Source organism: Globicephala melas, chromosome 7 (genome assembly GCF_963455315.2).
Source record: "Globicephala melas chromosome 7, mGloMel1.2, whole genome shotgun sequence".
In the NCBI taxonomy this organism is placed as follows: domain Eukaryota; kingdom Metazoa; phylum Chordata; class Mammalia; order Artiodactyla; family Delphinidae; genus Globicephala; species Globicephala melas.
The window spans coordinates 57,516,194-57,529,180 of record NC_083320.1 but is presented as its reverse complement, the minus strand read 5'-3'; the positions used below and the strand labels follow the sequence as shown (position 1 = coordinate 57,529,180).

The 12,987-nt window shown below is 41.3% G+C and overlaps 1 protein-coding gene across 2 annotated transcripts in view; it reads right to left on the bottom strand.

The window, feature by feature from the left end:
* Positions 1–12,037, bottom strand: part of ATF2 (activating transcription factor 2) — an 87,501-nt gene extending 75,464 nt beyond the window's left edge. Inside the window, exons 1-2 of one of the 2 annotated variants that reach the window (XR_011377584.1) lie at positions 11,857–12,037; positions 2,962–3,062 (exon numbers count right to left, since the gene is read on the bottom strand). The gene's annotated coding sequence lies outside the window, so the exon portion shown is untranslated. The remainder of the gene's footprint in view (positions 1–2,961; positions 3,063–11,856) is intronic. The other variant, XM_030851450.3, reaches the window with a different exon arrangement.
* Positions 12,038–12,987: the final 950 nt, after the last annotated feature.

The window sequence follows — 12,987 nt, the reverse complement described above, 5'->3', positions numbered from 1 at the left end:
TCTCCAGTCCAGACCTATCAGCAATAAAGCTGGTATCTATTTTTATTCTTTTAAAATTTTTAACATATAAATCATTTTTGGACAAAAACACATGCCCCTGGTAAAAATCAAACAGTACAAAAGGATATACAGTATAAAGTAAGTCTCCTTCCTTTTCTCCCATCCCTGACCTCAGTCCCAATTTCCAAAGATAACCACTCTTACCAGTTACTATGTATTTTTCCAGAGATAATCCATGTATTTACAAGTATATTATATATGTGTATATCACATTTTTATACAAATTGTGGCATACTATACATGCTGTTATGAATTTTGCTTTTTCATTTAACAATATATTACAGCTGGTATTTTAATCCCCCCATCCACCAAAAAAAAGAAAATAGTGTGAGTAAATGAATCTTTGGAAATAGGGGTGGGGGAAATGAAACAATTTCTGGTGACTAATTTCAGAAATCACTAGAGTCTAAAATGTAAATTTGACTGATCTTCTAGTTAATTATAGAACTACAAATGCTGTAACCTCTTACATTTAAAGCATGTACTCAAGTTTCAAAGCAGATTTTTAAAATATGGATATTACTAAATGTTACACACAATGTACAGAATTCCCAAACATTTCTAATACAAATAATTTATTTTATGAAATTTATTTGGAAGACATTTGACTATTTTGTACCCGATACTACATTAAGAATAAGAAAGGTGGTCCCTGACCTCAAAATCAGATTAGTAAGGAAAACAAATAAGTGAAAATAGTAATACTAATTCAGTGATATACATATAATAATAGATATACACAAGTGCTATGGGAACATAGGGCAATAAAGGGTATACTGGAGCTGGTCATCTCTCCTCCGCAGCCATAATCCCCTCTTAGAGCCAGACTGTCAGTAAAGGGCAATCCTGTATCTCCATGGCCTGACATACCTGTTTCAGGTGAACCAAAGGAGACACCTGAACAGTCAAGCCAATCAGATTACCTCTTCAGGAAACGTGTAAAAAGAAAAAATAAATAAATAAATCAGCCAAACAGAGGTATACACTAGACATTCAAAATCATACTCAGGACTGGCAGACATTTTCTGCCACGTTCATACTGATAAGAAATTAATGAGGGACTGCGCTGGTGGCACAGTGGTTAAAAATCTGCCTGCCAATGCAGGGGACGCGGGTTCAATCCCTGGTTCAGGAAGATCCCACTGCCACGGAGCAACTAAGCCCGTGAACCGCATCTACTGAGCCTGCACTCTAGAGCCCGTGAGCCACAACTACTGAAGCCTGCAAACCTAGAGCCCGTGCTCCGCAACAAGAGAAGCCACCGCAATGAGAAGCCTGCGCACCGCAACGATGAGTAGCCCCCGCTCAACACAACTAGAGAAAGCCCGCGCCCAGCAACGAAGACCCAATGCAGCCAAAAGTAAATACATTAATTAATTTTAAAAAATTAATGAAAGCCAGAATGGAGTAGGCACAGAAAAACAGGGACGAGAAACCATGTAGCCAAGATGAAGGAAAGAAGTTTCTGCAATGCCTGACTATGCTTTCTGTGATTGGGTCATGTGAGAATCTTCTGTATCCTGATTATGAGCTTTTTATTTAGGTTGAATTTATCTGATTTTCTACCCCCTAACTAAGACTAGTACCTAGCCAACCCTGAAGAGAGGGTCTGTGAAGGGTACTGAAGGAAGTAATGCCTCAGCTTAGTCTTCTCAAAGAAATAAGAGATGATGTTTTGGGCAGAGGAGACAGCATGTAGAAGCACAGTAAAGCAGAGTACACTGAAGGATCTCTAAGAACTTCTGATGGCTAAAGCATGGGATATATGATTGAAGGGAAGAGAGGTGAGGCCAGAGAAGGAAACATATCTCTAAGGGCCTTTAATACCCCAGTAAGGAGTCTGAAGTCCAACCTCACTCCCCCATCCCACCCGCACCCTGAGGTTATAAACTATGGTCCTGCACCAAAATGTTGAGCTAAGAAAGTTTTTCCATTTTTTAAATGGTCAGTGGGTAGGGAAGAAGAAGCAACAGAGACTATATGTGACCCCCATAAAGCCTAAAAATCTTACTATATGCCTCTTTAAAGAAAAAGTTTGCTTAATCCTGCTGTAAAAAATGGGAAGATTTTAAATAGGTGAATTAGATAATCAAAGGGGCATTTTTGCAACATCTCTAATGGAAGTGTGGAGGATGGATTGGTGAGAGTAACACTATGCATAAGAAAACCAGTACACGTTACTACTAGATTCAGGAAAGAGAATGATGGTTTATACTCAAGCAGTGCCAGTCAAAATCAGAGGAAAGGACAAGTTACGGAAAAACATGTTCTTATGATAAGGCTTCTAATCCTTAACACTGTCTGCAGACCCTTGCGTGGACTGACCTCTGACACCCACCCCAGTCTTAATGATACCTTGATCTCTTGGCTGTAGTTAGGCAGCTCCCTCTCTCAGTCTAGAGTGCTCTTACTTCCCACTCATCTGTTCCTTTCTTAGTTAATACCACTCACCTCTGATCTTCCTCCATCCACTATCCCCCTACCCTGAAATTCGGATGTCTCATTTACTTATTCAGTCAATAAATATTTATCGAGCACATGCAAGAGGGTAGGAGTTAATCCTTACAAAATCCTAGGAGAGTTGGGACTTTCATATTGGAACTCTTTGCTACAGAGGGCTCCCTAGTCAGACAAGTTTAGGACCCTCTGAGTTAAACAAAATTACATACTTTTATGTAGTCTTCAGTGTTCTTTTACATGCTGATATGCACTGTAGCTCCAAAAGGATATTTCCAAATTTGCTGAACCTTAGGAATTTCTTTTACTAAACATTATCAATATGGTAGGACAACTAGCATTCTGAGGATTACCGTATGGAAACACCTCTTGAACTTAATAATATTTGAGAGACAATCACAAAATAAAAGACCACTTTTGCAGCAAAAGCTTAAAATTTCTTACCTTTCTAGCTGGTGGGCCATGAGCTTTATTTACTCTTCTGCCAGGAATCCCTCAACTCCAATCAAGTAAGCAGTGCTTCTCAAGTTTCCATCTAAGTATCCCTAGGGCAAAGGAGAAGCAGAAAAGAGCAAATTCATTACTCTGCAAAATCTAAATAACTCCAGGAACTTTCCTGGTGGCGCAGTGGTTAAGAATCCGCCAGTCAATGCAGGGGACATGGGTTCGAGCCCTGGTCTGTGAAGATCCCACATGCGGTGGAGCAACTAAGCCCGGGTACCACAACTACTGAGCCCGCCTGCTGCAACTACTGAAACCCACGCGCCTAGAGCCCGTGCTCTGCAATGAGAGAAGCCATGGCAATGAGAAGCCCACGCAGTGCAATGAACACAACCAGAGAAAGCCCACACGCAGCAACGAAGACCCAACACAGCCAAAAATAAATAAATAAATTTAAATAAATAACTCCACTACAAAAATTTGTAAATGTTTATTTTATATTTTAAAATGCATGTGTATTTTGCCTTCTATTCCATTATTTTTTAGTATAAAAATTAAGGTTCCCTGCAAAATCTTTAATGCTCCAGGAAGATGTTTACCTTGTGGCCTCCCAAAACTCCTGGCACACTGCCACCTATCAGATGTGTAACAGTTTCAAAGATGGAAGCACGGCAATGGAATCTTGGTGAAAAGGGAAAAATAAAACTTTAATATAACAGAAGGAAGAGGTAGTCACAGCTGATCCGCGAAACGGCAGCGCTGAATCTTGAGCGTCAAAATTCTTAAGAGTGAAGGTTAATGGCTCTTCTTGTGCCAGTGTGCTTCACACAACTGTTTATGTACTTCTTATTTGGAAATGACTTTTTTATGCCTGTATCAGTTAGGATTAGGTTCAGCTGTGAGAAAACTCAAAATAACAATGGCTTAAATGAGTCAGAAGTTTATTTCTCTCACAAGAACACAGGCAGTCCAGAACCATGATCATTGGGAACCCAGGCTCCTTCTGTCTTGTTGTTCTTCCATCCTCAACATGTGGCGTCCCCTTCACAGTCTAAAATAACTGCTCAAGGTCTAGCCATCACATCAATGGCAGGAAGGAAAATGGTGAGATGAGAGATAGCCTCCCTTTAAGGATACTTTTCAGAAATCTTACAGGAAACTTCTATTCTGGCCAGAACTTAAATCACATGGCCATAGCTAGCAAGGAAGCTGAGAAATACATTCTTTATTTCACCACATGCTTGGAAAAAAAAACTGGAGCATCTACAATAAGGAAAAAGAAGAGAATGAATATTGGTGGACAATTAGTTGTTTCTGTCATCATATGCAGCTCATTCTAAAATGTAAGATGGTTGGATATCTTGTAGAGATGTCTTATCAGTCCACTGAAGGGAGCTTTCAAAGGCAGAAACTCCTGCCAGTGGCCAAGGAGCAAGACCAATGTTAATAAGGACTTCTCTAAATATGCAAGACCAATCTGTAGGTGACAGAGGAAGAAGAAAAACTACCTGAAGACCAGAGTAACAATATAAGAGTAAAGCAACAACCTAAATAGTTGTAGTTTAGGAGGATAAACTCACTAGGCAGTCCACAAAACTTAGGAATGATTACATGGGACCGTTAGGTAAGTAATGGAGTGCCTAAGGTGAGATTGGGTAAGAACTTGGCAGAAAGTTCAGTTACCAATTGCATTAGGAAAAGGCAGCTATCCCAGGAGCAAGATGTTAAAGGGAAAGTTGACCTTCCCTTACCTGAGGGCTGAGCTCCCATGCATGAGGGCCAAGTAGGAACTTGGAGATTTCCTTATTGCACAGACTGTTGAAAAGAAGAGTTGCACTTTACCTTGAATAAGGTTGGCCAAAACAGCCTTAATATGTTTAAAACTTTTGATGCAAATACCAAAAGCTATAAGGACTCTCATTTCAAAATTGGCAACGAAATTGTTTTATATACAGACTGTTCCTTAAAGGAAAAGGGACCAGAACAGGGCATTTAGCTAGACAAATGTAAATCTGGGACTATGAATGGAGCAGCAATCCAAAGGACAAATGGCTCTGTGGGATAACTGTACTTCCTACTGAAAATAATCCACATATAAGTGGATCCATGCAGTTCAAACCCATGTTGTTTAAGGATCAACTGTACTTATAAAAGAATGGTGTATCTTGAAAAGCCAGAAATTACATTTTTTTCAACTATCTAAACTTATGAAGAAATATTTTAGGAATCAACTTAGAAATGTGCAAGAGTACATAGTTTATCAAATTTCTTTTCAGGAGTATATATATGAGTGTACTAGGCAGAATGGCCCCCCAAAAATGTCCACACCCCAATCCCTGGAACTTATGAATAGGTTATGTTACATAGCAAAATGGACTTTGCAGATGTAAAAATCATCACAGATTCTAAAATAGGAAGATTATCCTGGGTTATACAGATGGCCAATCTAATCACATGAGCCAGTAAGAGTGAAGAACTTTCTCTGTCAGAGAGCTTTTGGCAGTAGCAGAAGTCAGAGATAAGCATGAGAGAGACTTTACCTGACATTACTGGAGGGGGCAGCACTGAAAGCATTTCAACTTCTATGAGTGAAGACTAGCCCTGGCTGACAGCAAGGAAAGAAGGACCTCAGTCTTAAAACTGTATGCAGTCAACAATCCAAATGAACTGGGAAATGGATTCTTCCTCAGAGACTCCAAAAAGAAAGAAAGAATGCAGCTCTGCTAACATACTGATTTTGGCTTAGTAAGACCTTATGTAGTGGGCCCAGCTGAGCCCACCTGGACTTCTGACAAACAAAAACTATGAGATAAATTTGGGTTGTTTTATGATGCAAAGTATGTAGTGATTTGTGAAACAGGAATAGAAAATAAAGTAAGCAAAAATGCTAATGTACTCAGGAGGACAGGCTTGTAGCCCAAGGAACCGCACAGATTCAGAGTTTTCTCTGTGCTCTAATTTCCTTCTCATATCTTGGTAAGTGCCACAAAATGCCAAGAAATGATCCTAGAGCTCACACTAGGAAGAGCAATATGGTCATAATGACGAACTTAAACCTAAGAAGTTGAAAACCTGTAGCTATAAGCCAGTAGGAATTCATTCCCCTTTGAGTTTCTAAATTAGGAAAAATTTAAATGGTATGATTTCACCTCCTATCCTCTCCAGGAAGAAAAAATATACTAGTTTCAGGATTGTCAAAAATAATAATTGAGGGCTTCCCTGGTGGTGCAGTGGTTGAGAGTCCACCTGCTGATGCAGGGGGCGCGGGTTCGTGCCCCGGTCGGGGAGGATCCCACATGCTGCGGAGCGGCTGGGCCCGTGAGCCATGGCCGCTGAGCCTGCGTGTCCGGAGCCTGTGATCCGCAACGGGAGAGGCCACAACAGTGAAAGGCCCACGTACCACACACACACACACACACACACACACACACACACACACAAATAATAATAATAGAAAACAATACTGTATATGTAAAATATATCAAGTACAGTGCATGGCACTCATATAGTATCTATTCAGTTTATTAGAAGTTTTACTGTATTTTGACTTTAAATGTACATTTTCCTAATATTTAATTAATCTAAATCTTACTACCTTCTTTATTTTTAAAGCCAGAAGCTGAGCACTACATAGTTTAACTTTTAGACAGAAGATTTTTACATTAATCTTTAACCCATGAATTTGATGTTATCCCATAAGGTTATTTGGTATATAATGTTTTACTTCATCAATGTAAGAAAGTGAGAAAAATATAAGTTCCGCTTTAATGAGGAAAGCAGCAGTTTTTAATTGTTCGCTACTCACAGGAGACACGACAGATGTTCTTCATACATATCACAACTCCCAAGAATATACCAAAGTTTTGATGATATTCCTCAAAGTTGATGGGATACATGAAGAGCATCACAGACTTTTCTCAATACTGTATTCATGAAAGTACACTATGAGTGCAGTTGGCCCTCCGGATTCAACAAACCTCAGATCAAAAATATTTGGGGGGGCGGGGGGCTTCCCTGGTGGCACAGTGGTTGAGAGTCCTGCGCTCCGCAACGGGAGAGGCCGCAGCGGTAAGAGGCCCGTGTACTGCAAAAAAAAAAAAAAAAAAAAAAAAAAAAATATATATATATATATATATATTTGGGGGGAAGAAATTCCAGAAAGTTCCAAAAAGCAAATCTTGTATTTGCCTCCTGCCTGGCAACTATTTACAAAGCATTTACATTGTATTAGGTATCATAAGTAATGTAGAGACGATTTAAAGAATATGGGAGGGCTTCCCTGGTGGCGCAGTGGTTGAGAGTCCACCTGCCAATGCAGGGGACACGGGTTCGTGCCCCGGTCCGGGAAGATCCCACATGCCGCGGAGCAGCTGGGCCCGTGAGCCATGGCCGCTGAGCCTGCGCGTCCGGAGCCTGTCCTCCGAAACGGGAGAGGCCACAATAGTGAGAGGCCGCGTACAGCAAAAAAAAAAAAGAATATGGGAGGATGTACTTAGGTTATATGCAAATACAGTGCCATTTTATATAAGGGACTTGAGCATCAACAGATTTTGGTATCTGCAGTGGATCCTGGAACCGAACCCCACAGATACCAAGGGATGACTGTATGTGAATAGTGAAATCAGCCCAATATATCAAAATATTATTTAATAATATCAGTAGTCCAATTTTTAAGTCAAACTTCATTTTTTCACGTGAGTCTTGATTATTCCCAGACCTTTAATTCCTAGGTGAATTAAGGTAAGCAAGTTCTTGTTTTATAGTTTAAAATTACAACAGAACATCAGAAATATATAAATACACAGAATTTACAGATTAATGGTTATGAATATGAACAGTGCTAATGAAAGTTTTTACTAATAACATCATTTTAGATTTGGTAATCATATCAGCTATACAAAACAGTGTCCATAGCATTAATTTTGCTCAAGGTAGATGTATAAAATGTACCTATTGATCATTGCTTTTCCTCACTAAAAACTTATCTTTGTAAAAGTAATATAGAAACTCACAGCTCACCAAGAATTACAATAATTCATAATCACCGCTTAGGAGTACATCAATAATTTCTCATCATGAAGAAGGCAATAAGATACAGATTATGTACAATTCCCATTACAACACTAGTAAGCTTACCTCCCCCCACACCATGCAAAGTCCATCAAAATTCAGGTAAATGAAAGAGATATTACCTCAGAAGTAACCCTCAATCCAACATCCACACTTCAACAATCATTAAAACCTATCTTACAATGATAAAAGATACTAGTGACTCTCAACACCATGACTGAGAAATGATGCTATACTTATATTAAATAATTAGTAAAGAAATCAAAAGAACAAACATTAGAAGTATGATGTTTTAATTTAATCATCTCTTCCACTATAGAGAGGAAGAAATGAAAGGTCTCACAGAAATGTTTATAGTGGGATTGGTGGAGCAGAAGAAAATGACAACTGGAATGCATGCAAATCACAGTATCATGACTTTACCATCTCAAAATGTGGATATGCTATACTGCACGAGTTTTATATAGAAAAAGTCTCACTTGGGAAGAAGGGATGTATATGGAACAAAAACTACAAGCTATTCTCTCACATGGATTTATGAAAATTCTGAGGTAGTATTATAAGTTCCACCACAAATTGTAAGTTCCTAGGGAAAACTCAACATTATTGCCAAAGCTACCAAATAGATGACTGCTGTACTGTCTTCAAGCCACACCACATGCATGCCTGTTGGGGTTGTGATGGATTATTATTATTTTTGAATGAACTTTAACAATTCTAATTACCATACCATATACTGAGTACTCATTAAGTTCCTGACACTGTTTCAAGCATTGTATATACGTTAAATATTTGAATGTTCACAACAAGACTATGAGTTAAGTATTATCTTTAAAGATAAGGAAACTGAAGCACAGAGAAGTTATATGATTTGCCCAAGGTGACCCAGATAATAAGTGGTAGACTCATGACAACCTGATTAGTAACTACCCTATGACATTGATTATATACTTACAATGAGCCAGAAGATAATACTGAGGAAACAAAAACACAGTCAATTTGGCTGTAACATACACATTCCTTATTTGAAGGGTTACCTATATGGAATGTCATTATGAAGTTTAATAATTCACAAATGTATAGTTCAGAAAGAAGCTCTTATATTAAAACAAACTAGCATAAGACATCCAATGTGTAAACTATGTAAAACTGCAGAAAATTTAAGGATTATTGCTACTTGGATGTCAAAAGTTTCAGTAATCTTTGAGAGAAATAAAATCAGTGAAATGACAGAAAATATGAAATATACATATCTGTCCCAGCACACAGATCACTGGCAGACAAATAACTACAGACTGATATAGTCAACTAAATAAAACTTCTAAATAATGTCACTTACATTAATAATTCCTGGGCTTCCCTGGTGGCGCAGTGGTTGAGAGTCCGCCTGCTGATGCAGGGGGCGCGGGTTCGTGCCTGGGTCCAGGAGGATCCCACATGCTGCGGAGCGGCTGGGCCCGTGAGCCATGGCCGCTGAGCCTGCGCGTCCGGAGCCTGTGCTCCGCAACGGGAGAGGCCACAACGGTGAGAGGCCCGCATAGCGCGCAAAAAAAAAAAAATAATAATTCCTAGCTAAGTAATCCTACTTTTTTTAATAAGCACAACTCCAAAGTTGGTAAAATTATGACAAAGTTGATGCAGTAACATTCTGATGACAGTGTAAACTTGCTCAACTCTTTGGGGAGGCAAAAATTTGGCAACTGTAGAAACATTTATATCCTTTGACCTAGAATCTCAATAGAGATTGGTATCTACAGAAATAATTCAAAATAAAAGATCTATGCACAGAGATGCTTAATTCAATGTTAAAACAGGCAGAAACTGAAAGTTATTTTCCTGTTGGACCTTTAAAATCGAGGCAATTTTAGGAACTTCACTGGTGGCACAGTGGTTAAGAATCTGCCTGCCAATGCACGGGACACGGGTTCAAGCCCTGGTCTGAGAAGATCTCACATGCCGGGGAGCAACTAATTCCATGTGTCACAACTACTGAGCCCACGTGCCACAACTACTGAAGCCCGCGCACCTAGAGCCCGTGCTCCGCAACAAGTGAAGCCACCTCAATGAGAAGCCCGCACACCGCAAAGAAGAGTAGCGCCCGCTCTCTCCAGCAACTAGAGAAAGCCCGCGTTCAGCAAGGAAGACCCAACGCAGCCAAAAATAAATAAATAAACAAACAAATCAATAAAAAACAAACACCTATGTTCTAAATTACCACAATATTATAGTTTAAATAATTAAAAACTTAATGGCAGTAGCATCCTCTCAGAACAAGATTAAACATGTCTTAGGAAAGCAGCATACACAGCACTGTAAATTTGGAATATTCTTACAAACTATTTTACAAAGATTAGGATTCAATTATCAATGACCTTAAAGACCCATGAACTTTTTTGTTTCTTGATCTGAAGAAGGGCATCTCTATTTTTGAACACACTTTACGACGATGTTCCTGCAGTTTTGAAAAGTGTTTACAGTGGATTTTTCAAGTCACTGTAACAAATTTAAATTTAATTACAAAATATCATTGCTATTGCATTTGTCTTTCAGGGCACTTAACCGTACTGGGATGACTTTTTAACAAGCTTCTCACCTTCACAGTTTTGGTACAACAGACCAAGCATATAGGCTTTCCGATTATGCCTAGAAAAACTATTACTGGCAGTGGTTATAAATTTCTTCAGATAGGACAAAAAACGTGCTCAGAGGAACAGTTTTTGATCTGATTTCAAATATAGACATTAAATTTATTTACTGTTACTATCTCCAAAATTTTAAATTCCTAAGAAATTGTAACTTTCACATAATAATTTACAGATTAGTCAACAGGCCTAAGGTCCATCAGGAGTAACCCCTTTTACTCCATCATATTCACAATAGTTTTGCTCTTGGCCTGACCAGTTTTAAAACTCTTCATTAAACAAAGACAATTTTATACCACTTAAAGGCACAAAAATAGTCCCCATCTCTTCCGTCCTCTGCCTCCTTCTAGCGTCAGTTCAACCAGCGAACACAGAAAACACACTCTCGGCTCTGGTCCCCAAGATATCAATTAAAAAAAAAAAAAACACAGGTGATTTCCCTACAGAACGTTTGCAGTCCACCCAGGAAGGTTAAAAAAAAAAAAAAGGGGGGGGGGGTAAAATACCAGAATCAATCTGCACCCGCACCTCAGCCCCGCCCCATCTGAAAAAGTTGGGGGTGGCGGGAGTGTGAAGGGGCAGAAAGGACAGAAAAGGCCGAGACTTCCAGCTCCCAGGTTCTGCATACCATTTGTTCCATCAGCTCCCACCGCAGCCAGAGACCCTGACCCTGTTTTCTGCCGCGCCTCCTGATCCTCCCCCTCGCCACCATCACATACAGTTCCCAACCACTGAGTGGGGAGACCAGAGCCGGCCCTCTTCCTGTTCAACCCAAGGACTGAAGGGGGCTCTCCTTGCACCCTCGGCAAATCCGACGTGTGCCCCAGGGATCTCCAAACTGACCAGACAAGGGGACGATATAGCAGGGGGAGGGGTCTAAGAGGAGCCGTTATTCCTTTTTCCTCCTCGTCAGGAAAGCGCGCGAGCGGGGAGGGGCCGGAACAACAAATGCCAGTTACCTAACGGTCCGGCCTGTTCGGCCGGGCTTCCGAAGCCGACGCCGCGCGGGCCGCTAAAGCTGCAGCACAGCCACAGCCGCCCCGAGGGCCAGGCACGGGCAGGAGCGCCCGAGGTGATGGGAAGCGGGGGGTGGGGACTATGGTGAGCGACGTCGCCATGTTAGTGCCTTCTTTCTCTGTATCCCTACAGTCTCCAGTCCTGCGGCCCTCTCCTCATCACTACTCACCTTTCCAGGTCACTAGTTCATGCTTCTTTCGGTCGCTGGGGAGACCCGAGCTCAGCGGTGTTTACAAACCACCCCTGGAGGAAAGGACTGAACCGCACTTTAAAGGCCACGGGCTCCCACAGGCTTCCGTCCTCTCTCGCGAGATCGGACTGACAACCCTTCTCTCCGCCCCCCTCCCGACATCCCTCCTTTCTTCTCGCGCCCCTCCTCTCCACGCACACGCCCCTTCTTGCCTTCCTTCTGACAGAGCGCCTCCGGATCAGGTGGTTCAGTCAGACTTAAGGAAGGGGGCGGGAACCAAAGAATACTCGGGCGCTGGTTATTGGATACAGAACCCGAAGGGCGGGAAGCAGTTCTGGAGGGGGCGGGACCAGGGAGTTAGTAGAGTGGCGTCTCTGTACCCGGGAGCTGCGGAAGGCTGTCATTGGCAGCCGGCTGGAGGTGGGCGCGAGTGTAGGGCGCTGGAGCAGGTGGATGTTGAGGTCGCGTGAGGAGGTTGATGGTGTGCAGGGAGGAAAGGTGAACTCTGGGAAGGCTGCCGGTGGCGGGAGAGAAAGCAGGAGGAATCCTCTGAGCCCAGCTCCGGAAACCTGGTATTTCCGTTGCTGTCATTTCCCGGCCCTTGGTAGGGAGGAGGGTAAAGCGTAGGGAGGCGCGCACCGAAACCCACCTTCCGGCTGCACTGAAGCCTGAGAAGGAGAGCTTCGGTTTAGAAGCCGCGGAGTTTGCTGGAAATTACCCCCTAAGCCCCCTACGCGCCTGAAACGGGGAAGCAAGATGTCAGTTCCGAAATAAATGAAATAAGCCTTTACCATGAATGGCGTTTGTTCGAATTTTACTAAGCTGTAGCTGGAACTGATTCCTCCGGCTCTCAGCGCCCAGTACAGTGTATGATGTTAGCATACAATTATGTTCTAAGTAACTTACTAAAAGGAAATACAGTGCCTTCCACTATATCTCCCTAACTTAAAATAGTGCAAGAGGAAAATCCTCCATATTATGGTGTATCCTATTTTATCAATTTTCCTTTACTTAGCAGTTATAGATAAAAAATATCAATTTTAGTAGAGAGAATTCCAAACCTTTAAAACATCAGCAACTCCGTATTAACACTTGAGAGGACCAAAGGAC